Source organism: Malaclemys terrapin, chromosome 11, assembly GCF_027887155.1.
Source record: "Malaclemys terrapin pileata isolate rMalTer1 chromosome 11, rMalTer1.hap1, whole genome shotgun sequence".
In the NCBI taxonomy this organism is placed as follows: domain Eukaryota; kingdom Metazoa; phylum Chordata; order Testudines; family Emydidae; genus Malaclemys; species Malaclemys terrapin.
In genome coordinates, this window is record NC_071515.1 from 10,112,734 (window position 1) to 10,132,055 (window position 19,322).

Here is a 19,322-nt window from a genome sequence, read left to right on the forward strand (position 1 = left end):
CCTCCGCTTCCTTCTTCACTTCTTCGGCGGCAGGTCCTTCCCTCCGAGAGGGAGTGAGGGTCCCGCTGCCAAATTGCCACTGAAGAGCCGGACGTGCCGCCCCTTTCCGTTGGCCACCCCAAGCACCTGCTTCCTGCGCTGGTGCCTGGAGCCGGCCCTGGCTGTGACATGGGGGTGACTCACCGCAGGCCCTGCTGAGAGCAGCTGGAAGGAAACACCTCAGCCCAACCAAACAGGCTCCTCTGAGCGCAGGAAAGTGAAACTAACCCACAGCAGCTGGGTCCTGGGTGCCGAGGGGCCATGGCTGCCGGGGACCTGGCCGGGAGCTTCCAGCACGAAGTGACTTGCTCCGTCTGCCTGGAGTATTTCACAGACTCGGTGTCTATTGAGTGTGGGCACAACTTCTGGCGGGCCTGCATCAGCCAGTGCTGGGGGGAGCCGGAGCCAGACTTCTCCTGCCCCCAGTGCAGAGAAATGGCCCCGCAGAGAGACCTGCGGCCCAACAGGCAGCTGGGGAACCTGGTGGAGTTAGTGAAACGTCTGAGGCTGCAGGCGGGGCCAGAGCCCGAGGGGCAGCGAGTGTGTGAGAGGCACCAGGAGGCTCTGAAACTATTCTGCGAGGAGGATCAAACACCCATCTGCGTGGTTTGTGACAGACTCCGGGCTCACCGCGCTCACGTGGTGGTTCCCATCTAGGAGGCTGCCCAGGAGTACAGGGTAGGGAACAGTTATCTGCATGGCTGGGACAGCTTCTCTGCAGCTACAAAGCTCCCTGCGTGTGTCTGACCAGCCCTGGGTTAGAGCCAGGGAACTGTCTGATAATGAGATTGTTGTGCAGAGGGAATTTTTCATAATATTTTGGATGAATAGTATGTGCACCTCAGTGTCCCCTAGGTGGTGCATGTTTAACACCAACAAACCCTAGTTGTCGTCAGCAGGGATCAAAGCTGGGGACCTGTGGAGCTTAATGCATGAGCTAAAAGACCTGTTTCTCTTCTCCACGGCTGTGGGAGGCTAATACATCTTTAGCTGGTCTAGGTGCCACTAAAGGGGGACAGAGCGCCACACCAAGCAGGCATGGGTTACACATGGCTAAGGCTATGAGTTTTTCACAGAGGTTGCAGAAGCCACGGAATCCGTGACTTCCAGAGACCTCGGTGACTTCAGCTCGCAGCGGCTGGGAGCTGCAGACAGCTGGGGAGCTCCTGGCTGCCACGGGCGGTGCAGGCCCTCGGAGCAACCAGCGAGCCCCCACAGCTGCCCAGCCGCTGCGAGCGGTGTGGGGACCCTGCAGCTGAGCTCCCCATTTTGTCAGGGATATTTTTAGTAAAAGTCATGGACAGGTCACGGGCTTCCGTGAATTTTTCTTTATTGCCCGTGACCTGCCGTGACTTTTACTAAAAATATCTGTGACAAAATCTTAGCCTTACCCATGGTTAACTAGGTGAGGCGTGTTTACTTGTAGAGACCCAGAGATTCAGGCATGAGGGACAGCTGGCTGCCTTGGGTCCCATGCCCATGGAGTGTCCCAGAAGACAGTGGCCTGTAGGGCTACCATATGTCCGGATTTCCCCGGACATGTCCAGCTTTTCGGTCTATAAATAGCCGTTCGGGAGGGATTTTTAAAAATCTACAAATGTCCGGGATTTCCCCCCGGTCGGCTATTTATAGACAGAAAAGCGGCGGCCAAGCGCCGCTGGGCACCCAAAGCCCCTTCCCGGCTCCCCCCATCCCCTGCAGCCTTACCACTCCGTCCGGCCCCGCAGCTGTCTTCCCCCTCCTCCCCTCCCCTGAACGCTCCCCCAACCTGCTCCTCCCCCTCCCCTGCTTCCCGCCAATCAGATCTTCCCGGGAAGTCTGAAAAGAAGCAGGGGCAAGCGGGAGGCAGCAGCAGGTAAGCTGGGGCCGGGGGGTGCGAGAAGGAGAGCTCTGGGGAGGCGCGGCCCTGGCCGAGCAGCGCCCGGCGGCCCCAGTGGCTCCGGCCCAACTCGGGCCCCAGCGGTTCCGGCCCAGGTTCCGGCCCCAGCACTGCCGGCCCGGCTCCGGCCCCAGCACCCCCGGCCCGGGCCCGGCCCCAGCACCGCCGGCCCCGGTTCCGGCTGAGCGCGCCAGCCCAGCCCCAAGCCCCGCAACCCCGGCCGGAGCGCAGCCCGATTCCTGGGCTCTTTAAAGCCAGCCCAGGTCAGGGGACAGGGAGGGGGGGTTGGATGGGTCGGGAGTTGGGGGGGGGCTGTCAGGGGGACAGGGGTGTGGAGGGGGTCGAGGCAGGCAGGTAGCAGAGGGGGTTGGATGGGTCAGGAGTTCTGGGGGTACTGTCAGGGGGCGGGGAGCAGTTGGATAGGGCATGGGAGTCCCCGGGGGTCTGTCTGGGCGCGGGGGTGTGGATATGGGGTGGGGGTGTGGATAAGGGTTGGAGCAGTCAGGGGACAGGTAGGGTCGTAGGGGGTTCTCAGGAGGGGGCAGTCAGGGGACAAGAAGCAGGGCGGCTTAGATAGGGGTTGGGCTCCTAGGGGGCAGTTAGTGGCAGGGGTCCCAGGAGGGGGCAGTCAGGGGACAAGGAGTGGGGGGGAGTTGAGGGTTCTGAGGGGGGCAATCAGGGGGTGGGTAGTGGGAGGGAGTGGATGGGGGTGGGGCAGGGGCGGGGCTAGAGCGGGGCTCCTCCACCCCCAGTGTCCTCTTTTTTGCTTGTGGAAATATGGTAACCCTAGTGGCCTGGACATTTGGCCCCAAACAACAAATGACCATGGATGGCCTGTCCTCTGTGGGAAGCCAGCCAAGTGTGCCCAGCTGAAGGACAAAGGACTGGGGTGGGGTTCTAAGTGTGGGCTGCTGGAGGCAGGAGAGCAGCTTCTGCACCGGGACTACAGGGGGGTGTCAGAGGGCTCTGGGACCGACCCAGATGGACCTTTCTGTTCTCTGTGTTAACTAATAACTGTCTGCGCTGTGTTCCAGACATGTAAAAAACCAGGGAGAGTCAATTATTTTTTATTAAGGTCCAAATTTCTTGGTCAAGGCATAGTCAAGGTCCAGACTTCAGAGAAAATAATAAAAAAAATCAACAATCATGATAATAAATAAATACAAATATTTCAGGATCTGCTCAAAAGCATCAGGTGGTCCAGATTTAGCCTCGGTCTGCCTGTTGACTACCCCGGTAAATAAACCCCTCTGCTTTTACAATGCTGGTTGAGTCACTCCAGAGTAAGGAAGTGGGGGTACATGGCTCCCTTGGGGCGTACAAGTCTCCCTTGGGTGTCCAGCTCAGGTGGACTTGCTGACTTGAAGCAGGGGTGCTGAAGGCTCTGAGATTCAGAGTCAGGAGGCGGTGAAGCCAAGTGGCTTTCCTCATTGGAAAAAGTGTGACCCTAAGGGGATTGCCACACTAAAGAGCTCCTCCCAGGGGCTGTTCCAGAGCACTGGACCTATGGCAGTGAAACAGCCTGGAGATGATGGTACTGGGGAGGGACTGGGCCAGGCCCAGCAGCTCTTCCTGGGGAGTTATCTTGGAGCTGGGGTCACTTTTTCAGCGGTCTGGAGAAGGGGGACCTGCTCCCACCACCTTACTCTGCTCGGTGATGATGTTGTCGCTGGGCACAAACCAGTGACCCCAAACCAGCCCCCAGAGCCATTGTCTGTTTGCAGGAGCAAATCCTGAGCCTCCTGCAGCGTCTGCGGGAGGAGAGAGAAGAGCTCCTGGGACTGAAATCCGACTGGGACAAGAAGAGTGAGAGGCTCCTGGTAGGTGCCCTGCCCTGCCCGGCCGGTTTGCACAGGGGTGTCAGTGAGAGCAGCGGAGGATCTCTGCTGGTTGGGGTCTGGGCGGTGCAGAAGGTTAAAGGTTTCCAGGGTCGATGCAGGGAGACGGTTCAGGGTCATTTTAACCAGTGCGGGGCAGCGTCTGCTCTCAGGTGCCTGGTGTACATCAGAAGTGACCCCACCGAAGTCAGTGGGGTCAGGGTCAGATTCCTCTGGGACCCTGGGGTTAGTTCCCACTGGAGTAAAAGGGTTCACCCCAGGGTAGCTGGGAGCAGTCTCTGGCTCTCTAGTGCTGGGGGGTGGGGAGGGCAGGGGGAGAGGCCAGTAAAATGGCTGAGCAGGCAGGGATGTGGCAGGGGTCAGGGCGGAGCAGGGGGAGATTTGTGCTGATCCCAGGGTTTGAGTGTCAGACGTTCCAGTGAGGCCATTGGGTGGTTTGGGCAGCACCATTTGCCAAGGCCTGGTCTGCACTTCAACCTGTTGCTGGTACAGCGATCGGGGGGGCGGTGATTGATTGTAGGGGGGTTGGTGATTTTTGGTGACATTTTCATATTAGCAAAAGGCCTAGTGCAGACACAGTTACACTGGCAAAGGTATCGAATGAAACGCTCTGTGCAGCCCAGACAAGGCCTTGTACCATTTCCCATGACCCCCACTCACCCCGTGTCCCTGCCCTGCCCCTGCGTCTCTCTGCTCACCCCAGAGGCAGACGGAAGTGGAGCGGCAGCTGGTGGCGTCCGAGTGCGAGCGGCTGCGCCAGTTCCTGGCTGAACAAGAGCGCCTCCTGCTGGCCCGGCTGGACGAGGAGATGGGGACGAGGAGGGAGGAAAATGCCACCCACCTGGGTGAGGAGATTTCCCGCCTCAGCGCCCTGATCACGGAGCTGGAGGGGAAGTGTCAGCAGCCCCTGCTGGAACTGCTGCAGGTGAGACTGTGTCAGATGCACCCAGAGCCCAGTGTCGGGAGGGGACGGTCCCCAAGACCCTGTAAAGCTCAGTGCAGAGCGTGCGGCCGGGATATCTGCAGGGCCACGGGCTGCAAAGAGAGAGGAGCTCGGACTGTCGAGGAGGTGGGGGGAGGCTGGTGAAAGGCTGTTCCAGTCCCAGGGCTCAGCGCAGGAGGCCCGGCCGTCCCTGGAGGGCAGCGCTGCTCCCCCTAGCACAGCCCTTTAGTGCCGCCACCCCACTGGGGGAGCAGCGCGTGGGGCTGGGGCTGGGGCTGGGAGAGCAGAGTGACCCAGCTGGGCCATGGGCACTGACTCTCTGCTCTGTCTCTCCTTCCCCTCTAGGGTGTCAGAAGTGCCATGAGCAGGTACATCCAGGCTCCGTCTGCCCCTCATGCCCCGTCGGGCTGGGAAGAGACTCAGAGCCCAGGCTGCAGACCCAGTGCCCCAACTATGGGAGGGTCTCACCCTCTGGATCCAGCCCCCCTCCGTCCCCATTTCCCTGGGGCTGCAGCTGCTGTGTCTGTGTGACCCACCCAGGGGAGGGGATTGCCCTACAGCTCTGGCTGGAGACCCCTCCCTGGGACCAGGCTGGCTTGGGTGATTATTCATGGGGCTGGGGGCCTGTCACCCTGAGGGCCCAGCTGGGACCTGGCCCCAGCTCTGTCATGGCCCAAAGCCTGTCCCGTGTGATGGGGCCCAGGGGCCTGTGGGGAGAGAGCCGAGTGTCCCAGCCCAGGCCCGAGTGGGGCAGAGTCCCCGTCCCAGAGCCCCCCACCCCATGGGGAGTGACAGGCCCCTTGGAGGCTGAGAGGAGAAGCTGAGGAGAGTCTGGGCCTGGAGAATGGGCCCCTCTCTCAGCCCTGGGATCGGCCCCTCCAGGCCCTAGTGGGGACGTGGGACTGGCCGGGTGTGAGGGGAGCCGGGGCTGGCCCTGCCTGGGCTGGGTTTTCTCTCTGGATGGAGAGAGGCCCCCAGTCCCCAGGCCGGCCCTAAATTCCCTGGGCAGTAGAGGTCATGGCCCCGTTAGCCCTGCCTATGGTCCAGCTTCCACCCGCTCCCCGTCTGGCTCTGGGGGGCAGGAACTTAGGGCTGACGAGGGGGAAGAATAAACACACGTCTCTGCAGGGGCGAAAAGGCGACGTCACCGCATCCAGCGCCCGAGTTCCCTGAGGTGGAAAAGAGAATCCGGGATTTCCCACGAGAGAACAATCTCCAGGAGGCTGTTATGGGATTCCTGGGTAAGGGGCGCTGCTGGGGGTTTGTCTCTCATTGTATTGGAGCAGGGCAGGGGAAGGGATTTGGCCCAGCAGGTTGGGCCCATATTACTCGTGGATCGGAGCTTAATTCAGAGCACTGTGACTGCCCAGCTCAGAGGGGCCCAGATCCTGGGAGAGCCCTGGGGGTCCCAGCTTCCCTGGCTGCTCAGAGCAGAGCCCAAAGGGGAAGATTTCAGGAGAGCAGGATAATCATGAATCTGTGTGCCCAGCGCTGCCTCCCCCATTTGACAGCACTATATCGATACATCGAGATGTACACCCCATAAACAGAGACCCTCTTGCACAGCTGTGCCAAGACAGTAGAAAACCTGTTACAGGTCAAAAAGAGAGTGATTTGGCCGTCTCATGGACATCACCAGTTTTTCTAGTCACAAGGGAAGATAAAGTACACTGCTTTTGTGGGGTTGTTAGACAGCTAAATACTGTTACAAAAAACATACACCGCCAATCCTACAGATTGATGGTGTTCTGGACCAATTTGGGGGTGCTCAGGAATCCAGTACTCTGGATTTGCCCAGTGGATATTGCCAGGTTCTCTTACGGAAGTTCTGCATAAAGATAACCTTCACTATTGGGCTGCGTCATTATAGTTCAGTTCAGCTTTTTGGGATGACCCAGGGGCCTGCTGCCTCTCAGAGATTAATGACTTAAGCAGATGTTTCTTCTACTTGGATGGTATCATTGTGTACACCATCCAGCTGGATGGAGCATCCACAATGTCTATGAGCAGCATAGGAATGTCGACAGTTAGAACCAATGAGGCCACCATCTTCAGGGGAAGTTGTGAGTGGCAGTTGGGCCCAGAGTTTTGCAGGTATTTATGTGCCTAACTCCCTGACTGAGTAAAGGTCAGAGTAAAGGTTAATCCATACTGGTTAACCACCTGCTCATAGGGAAAAGCAGGAATTTATGCCCCATTTTAGACAAAACCTTAACCTTAACTGGAGTCGCCACCAGGCACCTCCATAATACTTTATGTCGCTTATATGGTTAACAACCCTTGGTCCTTCCTTTATTACCCGCCCGTGTTCATGGCAACAATGACATAAGTGCTGCAGTGTGACCTCACAATGCTGTGATTTGAACACTGGGTCAGTTGGCCCTTAGTGTCAGTTGCTTTTACTTGGACAGAAGGAGAGGCTGGGTATTGTGCTGGCTAAAGTCGATTTCAGATCCAAGATCTAATCTATTACGGAGGGGAAAAAAGTAAGTGGGCTTTCTTACTCCCCATGGCTTTCCTACCTCTGACCAACAGAGACCCACTTTGCTTAAATTCTGTTTGAAAAGGGTCACCAAATTAAATTAGTTTTTTTTTGGCCCAGAACCTCAAAGGTATTTAGGCACTTAACTCCCACTGAAATCCATGGGAGTTAGGAGCCTAACTCCCTGACTGAGTAAAGGTCAGAGTAAAGGTTAATCCATACTGGTTAACCACCTGCTCATAGGGAAAAGCAGGAATTTATGCCCCATTTTAGACAAAACCTTAACCTTAACTGGAGTCGCCACCAGGCACCTCCATAATACTTTATGTCGCTTATATGGTTAACAACTCTTGGTCCTTCCTTTATTACCCACCCGTGTTCATGGCAACAATGACATAAGTGCTGCAGTGTGACCTCACAATGCTGTGATTTGAACACTGGGTCAGTTGGCCCTCAGTGTCAGTTGCTTTTACTTGGACAGAAGGAGAGGCTGGGTATTGTGCTGGCTAAAGTCGATTTCAGATCCAAGATCTAATCTATTACTGAGGGGAAAAAAGTAAGTGGGCTTTCTTACTCCCCATGGCTGTCCTACCTCTGACCAACAGAGACCCACTTTGCTTAAATTCTGTTTGAAAAGGGTCACCAAATTAAATTCGTTTTTTTGGCCCAGAACCTCAAAGATATTTAGGCACTTAACTCCCACTGAAATCCATGGGAGTTAGGAGCCTAAATACCTTTGAGAATCTCTCATTTTATGTCTCTCTCGCTCTGGCATGAAAAGTGCCATCCTAACAGAATCCAGGAGGGAATCCAGCTGTCTAATCAGGGGCTACTTGTGCCCTACCTCTCTCTTACACTCAATTCTTTAGTTCAGCTGTAAAAATTGTGGCAGATAGGGAATAACTCCAGAGTTGATAAGGCTGCATGGTAAGGTTATATTTCATTAACACAGCAGGGACTTCCGGAGATCACTGAGATCCCTAGAAAGACTTGCCCCCTCTGGGAGTCTCTTCCTCTGATCCCTCTCTGGGACCCTGTTCTAGGATCTCACATAGGGCCCTTGTCCCTGAAGAGAATGGAGAATGGAGAATGAAAGGAAGTGGGTTCTGTTCCAGGCCTCCATTCATCTGTAGACGAGCTCCATACGCACAGACCCCAGAGGACACAATCAGGCAAGTCGCCCACTAACTTCAATGGGCTTGGATCAGGCCCAGATATAGGCCCAATAAAAAGATGGCTCCTGCTGTCCCTGCAGCAGAGTGTGGAAAGGAGAGGCTCTTTGCTGTGGTATTATTTCCTCCAGGTGCAGAATGGACAGTAGGGGATTTCCACTTCAGTTCCTGGAGATTTAGGGAAGCTGATCCCCATTCGGTGGCCTCACCCTCACAGCTGGCATGAGAGGCAGCAATTGGGCTCGAGACATGGCCCTTAAAATCTGCCTTCAAGTTGATTCTCCATAATTCTCCATCTTGGATGAAGAATAACATTTTCTTTCCCCACTGTGGCAGATCATTTTGGTTTTGCGCTGCCCATTTCAATGTTTAAAATTTTCCAGGATTAGGAAGGAATGAGGAGATACATATATATGCTCTTTAATGCTTTTGGGGGGGTGTCAAGGCTGCTTCCCCACTTTGAACTTTAGGGTACAAATGTGGGGGCCTGCATGAAGACTTCTAAGCTTAACTACCAGCTTAGATCTGGTCCGCTGCCACCATTCCCAAATGGATTCCCTTCCCTGGGAAGCCTTGAGAAACTCTTCACCAATTCCCTGGTGAATACAGATCCAAACCCCTTGGATCTTAAGGCAGGGAGAAATGAACCATTCCCCCTCCTTCTCCCACCAACTCCTTGTGAATACAGTTCCAACCCCCCTAGGATCTTAAAACAAGGAAAAATTAACCATCCCCCCTCCTTCCTTTCACCAACTCCTGGTGAATACAGATCCAACCCCCTTGGATCTAAAAACAAGGAAAAATCAATCAGGTTCTTAAAAAGAAGGCTTTTAATTAAAGAAAAAGGTAAAAATCATCTCTGTAAAATCAGTATGGAAAATAACTTTACAGGGTAATCAAACTTTAAGAGCTCAGAGGACCTCCCTCTAGCCTCAGGTTCAAAGTATAGCAAACAAAGATAAACACTCTAGTAAAAGGTACATTTACAAGTTGAGAAAACAAAGGAAAACTAACACGCCTTGCCTGGCTATTTACTTACAAGTTTGAAATAGGAGAGACTTGTTTAGAAAGATGTGGAGAACCTGGATTGATGTCTGGTCCCTCTCAGTCCCAAGAGCGAACAACTTCCCAAACAAAGAGCACAAACAAAAGCCTCCCACCCCCCAAGATTTGAAAGTATCTTGTCCCCTTATTGGTCCTTTGGGTCAGATGCCAGCCAGGTTACCTGAGCTTCTTAACCCTTTACAGGGAAAAGGATTTTGGAGTCTCTGGCCGGGAGGGATTTTATAGTACTGTACACAGGACAGCTGTTACCCTTCCCTTTATAGTTATGACAGGGTGCAATTCTCCCCCTGGCTGAGGGTCAGCAAAAAATCATGTACCTCTTACATCCCACTAAAATCCAGAGCCTTGGAGAGTGCAATGAAATTTTGCAATGAATGTGAAGAGCTGTAATTTTTCTTGCTGTCTCCAGTGGAGCACAAGCAGCGGCGGCTCCAGGCACCATCGCTCCAAGCGCGTACCTGGAGCGGCAAGCCGCGGGGGGTGCCCTGCCGGTCGCTGCGAGGGCGGCAGTCAGGCTGCCTTTGGCGGCGCGCCTGTGGGAGGTCCGCCGGTCCCGTGGATTTGGCGGTAATTCGGCGGCGGGTACGCCGAATCTGCGGGACCAGCGGACCTCCCGCAGGCGCACCGCCAAAGGCAGCCTGCCTACCGTGCTTGGGGCGGCAAAAAAGCAAGAGCCTCCCCTGAGCGCAAGCATGTAGATTAAAATTTAAATCTTTGACAGAGGATTTAAGTAATATTGGAGCACAATGTGATATTTTGAATACAGCTAAACTTTGTGTTGCCCACTAGACTAAGAAGTATATTGTGATATTGATTGATGACCATCAAGCATGTAATCTTAGCTTTGTGAACTTCTTTCTCCATCTTTCTTCATAGCTCAAGTATTGGAGGAAACCAATGATTGTGAAATTAGTTAAGAGTCCCAACTTCTAAAGCAAGTAAACTTCGGGCTTAAAATGTGTTGGGTTTTATGGGCCAGATCTTCAGCTGCTATAAATGGACAGCTCCATTGACTTGAATGAAGTATTCTGATTTCCAGCGGCTGCGGATCTGACTCAACAAATGTATTATTCAAATGAAATGCGTATGCGATGGACAGTGTTCAATGCGGGTTTTTTTAGAAGCACCATAACTGAATTTTGGGTTGGCAAATATTGTGATACATATATATTTGTTTGGATTTTTAGGTGCTTTATAATTCCACTCTTGGTGCCGTCATTGTGTCAGATTAGTTTTGTCGCCTCTTTTCTCTTTACAAACATTAACTAAGTAACCTTCCTCATCCCTGGGAGGTACAGAAGGGTCAGTATCATCCTTTTTTGGTACATGGGGAAACTGAGGCACGGGGCGGGAACGTGAGTTGCCCAGCATCACACAGTGAGTGAGTGGCAAAGCCAGGATGAGAAATCTATTTCTGGTTTCCTGTCCCATACTCAAACCATTAGACCACACTGCTTATCCTTTGCATAGTTTTGAGTATATTTATTGACTTTATTAAAACAACAAAGTTCCAAAAGGAACCCCCAAACCTTTGCTAATATACAATTTGAGTCGAGGATTTATTTCTGTATTTAAAAGAACTAGATTCATTACATCTGAGCATTTACATGCTAAAAAGGAAGGTAATTCTCAACTGAGGTTCTGGCACCAACCTTTAATCTGGCCCCAGCTACTTCTCATTTTGTAGAATCACAGAACTGTGGGGCTGGACGGCTCCTCAAGAAATCATCAAGTCCAGCCCCCTACCCTGAGGCAGGACCAAGAAGGGTGCGATTCCCTGCTTGAGAAGACATCCCTGCGCTAGCTGTCATCAAGCTAGCGTGTTAAATAGCAGCGTGGCTGCGACAGTTCAGGCAGTGGCTTGGGCTAGCCGCCGGAGTACGTACTCATAGGGTCCGGGTGGGGTTGTACTCGGGGTGGCTAGCCCCTCTCACCGCTGTCCATGCTATCCTTGCTACAGTGCTATTTTAGCAAGCCAGTGCGAATATGTGTATGCGAGCTGGGTATCACACCCCCAGCTGCAAGTGTAGAGATACACTTGGTGGGGGGATTGGCAGGGGGTGCAGGGTCCCAGGCCCAGATTCTCAGAGGTATTTAAGCTCCTAACTGCCATTGATTTCCATGGAAGTTAGGAAACTCCATACCTTTGAGGATCTGGGCCCCACTTCTCGGGCTCTGCTGTCTGTGGCTCACATTTTTAGCTGGAGGACGACGCACACATTCTCACTAGCTTCAGGCTGGAAATTGTCCCGCAGACAATAAGATCGACTGAAACAAAACTGGCCACCCTTCCTGACTTGTTGCAGAATGGACGTGCACAGCTTGCCAAGGGAGGAGAAGGAGGAGGATGCGGCTGCTGAGGGCACGTCCACCTTGGGAAGAGAGGAACATTCCAGTGGGAGTCAGCGTGAGCTGGAGCTGGCTCGAGAAGATACTCAAGATGGCCCAGCCAAGGTCGTTCCTAAGCAGAGTGGGCCCATCCTAAGGTGTCTAAAGCGAATCTGCCAAAAAGTGAAGAGAGGCAAGACGCGATATCCCCGAACTGTCACTACAGGTAAAAGGAAAGGCTAAGGATGCGCTAAGGGGTGGGAATGAAGGGAGGCAAACTCAGTCTCAACCCCCATGTGTTCAAAGATTTGCAGTGATCCCAAAGGCTCTTGGGTTTGTGTTCCACTTAGGGGAAACTGAAGACAAGGCACAGAGAGTGGTGGTGGGGGGGGAAACATGGAAAAAGTGGAGGAGGGGAGAACAAATAGATGTGGCCGCATGGCTTTGCTAGTGGGTGGACGGCGCTCTTCCATGGCTGAGTCTGCATGCAGCTCGAGGGCAGCCCTCTGTTCTGCACGGGGGGCAGAGATCACTGCTGGAGCTTGGCAAATAAATAATGAGCTAGCAGTAATCAGTCCCAGTACTAATCATCCCGGAATCTCCCAGAGACTGGAATGACAGGAGACAGTGTTCCTGAATCAGGACCAGTTTGGTAAATGCTGGATCTCCGTGAGGTCCTTCCATCCCCAGTGTGAACACAATACTTACAAGCCCTGATACAAACACTAGACCCGGGTGACGGTCAGACCCCTGTATTTCTAAGGCTCTCCAGCACTGGTGGAGGTGATGATGCCCCCAGAGCCTGTATTTCTCTGGGAACCTCTGGCTGCTGGAAGAGGAAGGGCAGTTTCTATTTCTCTCCACCACACACTGCTCTCCCTTCTCTTTCTACCCTTGTAGTGAAGTCATTGCTTGGAGCAGGCAGAACAATACAACACTAGGGATGACTGACTAGCCCAATACCTGGGTTGGAATGGGAGTCCTATTTCTGGATCCTAGAGCCTGGTTCTCATTACACTAAGGCCTCTTTCCACTGCTCTGGCAGGTACATCTCTCTCAGGAACCATAAGGAGGAATGGGGAGGGAGTAAAATGGGGCCTAGGTGTGGCCACGCCTCTGCACCCAGAAGTGTGCAAAGGAGACACCCCCACACACACTCTGGGCCCAGCTGGTGCCTCTCCACAATAGGGCCCTGCTCTTGGAGAGCCCGTAGGCATTACTGTAATAAAAATCTTAAATAACAGCTAGAGACTTACATTGTTTCTAAATGAAAGCTTAGATGCTGCAGAACAAAAAGGCATTAGAAAAAAGAAGCCAATATGCCAGGCCACCGCAGCCCATCCCACGCTGAGCCCTGGTTTAGTCCAGTCTAGTTTTAAATGTCTTTAGCCAACGTTTCTCAAACAGTGGGTCTTGACCCCAGATGATTACACAGAGCAATCAAGGGAGTCAGGAGGCATTGAAAATTGTATTATAACCTAAAGCAAAAATAATCTTGCTCCCCCACTCCCTGCACACCTTTACCCTTCAAGGTCAAATATTCTTGGCCAACCTCTCACAACACACGTGCAGGTGAATTCTGTAGGGCTAACGTTGTTAGCAATGACACATTTCTAACTCTTATAGTGAGTGTAAAGGCGAAATTCTTTGACTTTGAATAAGTGGCCAACCTGAAAACCACAGACTTAAGCAATGGGTCTTCCACCACTTCCCTTGGGAGGATGTTATCCTGGCTGTTCCACCCATCACGAGCTCCTAGCTGCTTTCCCATGCTGCTGACGGCGGCAAAGCAGGATATGTGAACTGAATCCTAATTGCAAGAGCATCAGCCAGTCCTATTCAGCCATATTTGGCTGGCTAATGTTCATGCTGTCGGACAAATCTATTATTTGGTTGGCCCTATACAGTACAGCGAGTCCTGGTATTTCTTTGGGTCTGTGTTCATTCATGTCCAATCGGAGAGCACAAGATATTTATTGTGTAATGAATCAATAACATTTATCCAAGAAATAAAGGGGGTAGAGGATGTGACTGGAGTCAGGAGAACTATCTTCTATTCCCAGCATTGCCAGTGACCTGCTGTTTGACTGAGCCAGTCACTTCACCTCCCTGTGCCATGGTTTCTCCGGCCATAAAAATGGTGGTAATAATACCGGCCCACCTTTAAAAGCCATTTGGAGATCCTCCACTGAAAAACTCCATAGAAGTGCAAAGGAGTCTCATTCTGGGTCTCTCTTATTTTGTTTTTGTTTTTTAAGGAATCCCCAATTTGATTCTGATTTTGATCACACCAATCTCTCTTGCTTTGAGAGTCAGTGGCTTATTTCACCAGCATCACAGTTTCCTTCACTTCTTCCCTGCTCAAGCAGGATATAGATGTCTAGCCCTATTCAAAACAAACGGTAGGAATCAAACCAATCAAGCCAACAAACAAAAGATAACCCTACCCAGAGCAGAGATATCTTACCCCAAAAAGGGAGATGTGCCAGTGACGCCAAGCTTTCCACTAGGAACTTCGCTATTGCTCATTGATTTTAGCTGGAAGAAGCCCAGATACCACGGTGATGGGCAGCAGTATACAACCCCAAGACAGACAGACCGTGTCCTTTCTTTGGTTTAAATGAACTGTCTTTTGGGCACCAATCAGTCCATGAATGAAACCTCAGGGTGCGTTCGTTCCCCTTTAACCAGCAATGGCAGTAATTTCTTTCTTTCTGTCATTCCTTCTTTCTTATTAGTCCCAGATATCTCGTGCATGGAGACTATTTGGGAGGCGGATGAAAGTGGACGTGAGCAGCATGGCTGTGCTATGGAGGGAGCCATGCTCTTGCTGGAATCATGGAGAAACACTGTTGACTACTTCAATAGTAACAAAGAGGTATAAACCTTCTCCATCTAATCTGTAAACTAGTGTCCTCTCACGCTGTCCGTCCCACCTGACCCAGCCTGGGACATCCCAGAAGGTTTATCACATAGGGTCTGACTTCTCTTCAAACCCTTTGCCTACAGCACTCAACCTTTCTTCTTTCACTTACTCCAGACAATCCAGCCTCTGGATGCTTTTCTCCTATTATACATATTAGGTGCCTTCTCCAGATACATCCCACAAACTCTTTGGTGATCTCATGCCCCGTTTGTCGGTGGTATCCTTGATTTGCAGGGATTTCCCACCACTCTGTGCTAGTTTCAGTAGATTCTTGCCCGGCTACTCCCCTGCCTCACACTATCCGTTGGACTCAAGGACGAGACATTTCCACCCAAGGTCTCCCCTGGCGACTGCTCCTCTCTCAGGGCTGGTGTAACCTGGGGGGGGATCGATCTAAGATACGCAACTTCAGCTTCGAGAATAGAGTAGCTGAAGTCGACATATCTTAGATCGATTTACCTCGGGTCCTCACAGCGCGGGATCGACGGCCGCGGCTCCCCCGTTGACTCCGCTTCCGCCTCTCGCTCTGGTGGAGTTTCGGAGTTGACAGAGAGCGCGTTCGGGGATTGATTTATCGCATCTAGACGAGACACGATAAATCGATCCTCGATAGATCGATTACTACCCGCCGATCCGGCAGGTAGTGAAGACGTACCCTTAGACCTTCACTGACAAAACAAATGGGTCCAGCTTTGTCGCTTATACACATGGTGTCAAGGCTGAATCCCTACTCTGGCACTTCGAGTGCAGAAGGTGGAGGCTGGCAAGGATTTAAAAAATCAATACTTGCCACTCCAGGCTTGTATTACACTCCCAAGGTTACAGCTTTTCTCTGACCTTGTCTTGGTAAACGCTGCCACCACCCAAATGCAAAAAAACCCCTTGGACCCAGGAAGGAGCACTTGGGAATTCTTCCCTGTGGGGTATCCTCAAGCCCTTTCAAATCCCGCCCCTCCCCCCCCGCCCCGGGGAAGTTCTGAGAAAGAAAACAAAGGAAATCTGCTGTTGCCACCAGCTAATTAAACAACAGGCACAAACCTCTTAGGACACCAAAAATCCAATTCTGTTCTTAAAAAAGGTAAATTTTGTTAAAAACTAAAAGGAAGAAAGTACATCTGGAACTTAGGCTTTTTGCTAGATCTTAAAAGAAAACAATTACAAAAATTAAGCATCAAGATAGCTCTCTTGAGGTTCAGCTTCAAGGTTACAAGCAAAACAAAAGTATCTGGGGTTAGCACAGAGGAGATCCACAAGCCAAAATAAAGAAATAAACCTGATCGCGTCTAGTTAAACATTCCCTGTCCAATGATTTTTCTCGGTATGGAAGATGAATTTTCATACCTGGTTCCAGCCTTACACAGAATTGCTGCTCCGAGTCCCGTCTCCAGAGAACAGACACAGACAAAGAGAAGTTTTTTCCCCATTTTAAAAAGTTTTAGCCCTCTGTCACGGAGTATTGGGGGACTCAGGGCCCTGCACCCCCGGCTCCCTGCGATTCACCATGACTCTCAGCCAGCCAGTAAAGCAGAAGGTTTATTTGGATGACAGGAATACAGTCCAAGACAGGTCTTGCAGGCACAGACAACAGGATCCCCCTCAGTTAAGTCCAGCTTGGGGTCCCAGGGCATCCCAGCCCACCCCCCTTTGGGGGGTCAGAGCCATCTCTGCCTCCCAGCCATCTCTCCAGCTCGCTTCCAGCCCTCTGCCTTCAGCGACCCCTCCCACAGCCTTTGTTCAGTTTCCCGGGCCCCGGAGTCACCTGGCCTCCAACCCCTTCCTGGGTTCTCATGTTACAAGCTCAGGTATGTTCCCTCGGGCAGACTCCCATCCCCCGATGCAGACCATCCTAGTCACACTCCCCTGTCAGCATTCACACACCCCAGCAAGAACAGTCCCAGTTCGTCACATCTCTCCCCCCTTCGAGACCGAACTGAGCAGGGTCACTTTAGCCAGTGACCTGGGGAAGTTCGAACCTACCCCCGTTCCCATGGATGCCCCCGCATCCCTCCCATTCTTTGGTGGGAATTACACCAGGCCCCTCCAGTTTCACGCCCCCCCTTAGGTCGGGGGTGCTTGATGGCACTCGCAGTTCGCATGTGGGAAGGTTTATGCGGCCTGTGCCCTTTTTCCACCCCCATACCTCTGGGGTTCCAACTAGGCTGTGGTCTTCTCCCAGCGCTCCAGTCTGGAGGTCTGTGCTTTGGGCTCTCTTGGTTTAGAGCCGCCCTTTTAACCTTGGCCACCCTCCGGAAAGGATCCTTTATGCTGGGCAAGGGTCCTAAAGCTGTTTTCCCCTTGTCCCAGGCCTTCCTCCCCCTCTGACAGGGGTCACAGGATCCGCAGTACTGTCGGACAGTAACAAAGACCCCAGGCCAGTAAAAGCTCCGTAGCAGCCTCTGCTGGGTACGCCAGGTTCCCTGGTGCCCTGAGAGGGGAATGTCATGGGCCCGGCACAGCAGCTGGCGGCGATACTTCTGGGGTACCACAAGCTGCCTCCTGATCCCCCCTGACTCCATTTTCCCTGGGGGAGCCCATTCTCGGTACAGGAACCCCTTCTCCCACAGGAAACTTTTCCGGCCACCTCGTCCCATGGTCTGTACCACATTGAGGTCGGCCAGGTCCCTTATCTTCCGCAAGGAGGGATCTCTCTGCAACTCGGCCTGGAACTCAGCAGCTGGGACAGGGATGGCCACCTGCTCTTTCTCGCCCGCTGGGTCTGAAGCTGCAGCCTCCCTGAGCCGTGTCCCTGGGCGCTCCCTCCCCACCAGGTTAGGGTCCTGTGCCTCAGGCAAGGCACCCCCCCCAAGGCCAGGGCGCAGTGCCCCTCGCCGGCTCTGACTGCGGGTCACAACCAGTGCCTTTTGGGGGTTGCTTGGCCAGTTCTCCAGGTCCCCCCCCCATCAATACCTCAGTGGGCAAATACGGGTGTACCCCCACATCCTTGGGGCCCTCCTTGGCCCCCCACTTCAGGTGTACCCTTGCCACGGGCACTTTGACTGGTGTTCCGCCCACCCCCGTTAGGGTCAGGTAGGTGTTGGGCACCACCTGATCTGGGGCCACCACCTCGGGCCGGGCCAGCGTCACCTCTGCGCCCGTATCCCAGTATCATTTGACCTTCCTCCCATCCACCTCCAGGGGAACAAGGTACTCTCTCCAGAGGGACAGCCCCGCGCCCACCGTATAAACCAAAAACCCTGAGTCTGGGGCATCCAGCCCCCTAGAGGAGCTGGCCTGGGGCCCTTCTCTCTCTTGAGCAGTTGATAAGCTGCCAGCCCCTCTTGCGTGAGAAGCCTGCCCCTCGTCCGTCTGGGCCTCTACCAAGTTAACCCTGTGCGGGTTCGGTCTGCTCAGTCTGTCCCTGAGCCTGGGGCACTGGGCCCGTATGTGGCCTTTTTGGCCACAGTGGTAGCAGCCCATGTCCCATGGGTCCCCCTGGGTGGGTCGGATGGTCCTGACGCCGGATGTTCCCCTCTGATGGGGTTTTCCTGTATTTTCCCACGGGGATGTCCCATGGTGACTCTCTCTCTGCGTTGTGGTGGGACTGTTCCTTTGGGACTCCTCCCTGTTATCTCCTGACTGGCTCTTTACAAACTCATCGGCCAGCCGGCCTGCATGTCGCGGGTTCTCTGGCTTTCTGTCCACCAACCACAGCCTCAGGTCGGATGGGCACCGCTCATACAGTTGCTCCAGTACCAGCAGTTTGACCAGGTCCTCCTTCGTCTGGGCCCCATCAGCCCACTTGCTGGCGTATCCTTCCATGCGGACGGCTAGTTGCAGATATGAGATCTCAGGGGTTTTATCCTGACTCCGGAACCTTTCCCGGTACATCTCAGGAGTCAGCCCAAACTCACGTAGCAGGGCCTTTTTGAATAGTTCGTAGTCCCCTTTCTCTGCCTCTTCCAGTTGGCGGTACAATGCCACGGCTTTGGGGTCCAGTAAGGGGGTAAGGACCCGGAGTCTGTCCGCGGGATCAACCCGGTGCAGCTCGCAGGCCGTCTCAAAGGCCTCCAGGAAGTCATCCATGTCCTCCCCCTCCTTGCGTGGGGCCAGGATGCACTTATCAAAGCTCCGTGCAGTCCTGGGTCCCCCCTCACTCACCGCAGCCGGGGGTTCGCTGCCCTTCAATCTCGCCATTTCCAGGTCATGCTGACGCTGTCTCTCATTCTCCTATCTCTGTCTCTCATTCTCCTCCCGTTCATGCTGACGCTGTCTCTCTTCACGCTGATGCTGTCTCTCTTCATGCTGTCTCTGTTGTTCACGATCCTCCAGCTCTCTCAGTTTTAGCTCTTTCTCCCATTCCAGCCAATTCCGCTCCACGGATGCCGAACGTCGCCGGGAGGATCCTCTGCTGGCCGGCGAGCTTCGCCGGGAGGGTCCCCTGCTGGCCGGGGGGGCCACGGCGCCTTCGGTATTTGCTGGGCTCCTCCCCACCCTTCCCCTAGGCATAGGAAGGAGGGGTCTCGGGAAGCCCTCAGCAGCCGGCTGACCACTCCCAGCTGGGACAGACACTGGTGCCTGCGCTGCATTTGCCAGGCTGCTTCCCTGAGACACAGGGATCAGTTCATTCGCGCGATCTTCCGCCTCCAGCCGGGCAATGAGCTGTTCTTTGGTGAGCCTCCCAATGCACAGCCCCCTCTGCTTGCACAGCTC

The 19,322-nt window shown here is 53.4% G+C and overlaps 1 pseudogene; it reads left to right on the forward strand.

Moving 5' to 3' along the window:
• The first annotated feature begins 300 nt into the window (after window positions 1–300).
• LOC128845213 (zinc finger protein RFP-like) overlaps window positions 301–19,322 on the forward strand; it is a 246,325-nt pseudogene continuing 227,303 nt past the window's right edge.